The following is a 1216-nucleotide window of genomic DNA, read 5'->3' on the forward strand; positions in this document are numbered from 1 at the left end:
GTCTGCGCGCGAGATGCGAGCGTGGAGTCTGCGCTCGAGATGCGTGTGTGGAGTCTGAGATGCGTGTGTGGAGTCTGCGGCGCGATGCGAGAATTCAAAGCTCCATTGCGCGCGCGAGAAGGTTTCGCCGGGGGTTTCGGTCGATAGTCACGCCCTACCGCCCTGCGTAGGAGCCCCGGGAGTGCGGCGGGATGCGGTCAGAGCCTTCGCTCAAGGCGAGTTCCCTTCTAGGCCGCCCGTCCTCCGCTAGGAGCGGAGATGGCACGTCCGAGCTCGTCGGCGAATCCATCCCGGCGGACTCACGCGCGGCGAAGGCGCGGCTGAGGCCGGCGCCCGAGCTCGCCAGGACCCGGGCCGCGGCCTCGGTGATGTAGAGCGTGACCTTGCCCGCCATCTTCGCGGGGCGCCCCGGGCCGGCGGCCGAGGCGGCGCGCTCGGTCTTCGTCGGCGCGCGCTTGTCGACAGCCTGGGCCGCCTTCCACCGCGCCTGTGCACGTGTGCCCACCAAGGAAGTCGTCGCCATCTTCGCGCTCATAGCCGGGTGGCTCTTCATGAACGCGGCCGCGACCGCGTTCTGGTTGAAGAAGGTGCTCTACGCCACGACCGGCCTCGCGCTCACCGTCTTCTCCCTCGTGGACTCAGGCTGGCAGCCTGAGAGCAGCGCGCGCAGCGCGAGCTCGCATTGTTGGACCTCGAGTACAAAGCCCTCCCATCGGTCCCCAGCGCCCCTGCTACGCCATTTCCACCGGCGCTGCCTCTGGGCGCGAATCGAGAGGTCTCTAAGCCGGCGCGCGCGCGAGGAACGAGCGGCAAACATTGCAGATGTTGACGCGGTTGAAGCGCTCTGCGAGGTTAAGTCCGCACCAGCGCAGCTCTCGGGAGCCGCACTCACACAGCTCTGATCGCGCAGCAACGATGCGCAAGGACCGCCAGTACGGCATCCTCGTGTGCTGCGCAGGCGTCTTCTGCGTGACGCCCGACGCCGTGCTCATGCGCTGGGCGCAGGCGCTCGACGCGTCCGTCGCCTCCATCCTCTTCTGGAAGTTCACCTTCGTGGCCATCTTCTCCTTCGCCTGGGTGCTCGAGGCGGAGCGCCGCGCCATGGGCGCGACGTCGCTCGGCGCCGTCGTGCGGTCGCTGGCGAAGCGCTGCGCGACGTCGCCGCGCCACTTCCTGGCCGCGACGCTGCTGCAGGCGTCGCTCGACTCGACGTTCT

This window comes from Aureococcus anophagefferens (genome assembly GCF_000186865.1).
Source record: "Aureococcus anophagefferens unplaced genomic scaffold AURANscaffold_2, whole genome shotgun sequence".
Lineage (NCBI taxonomy): Eukaryota > Pelagophyceae > Pelagomonadales > Pelagomonadaceae > Aureococcus > Aureococcus anophagefferens.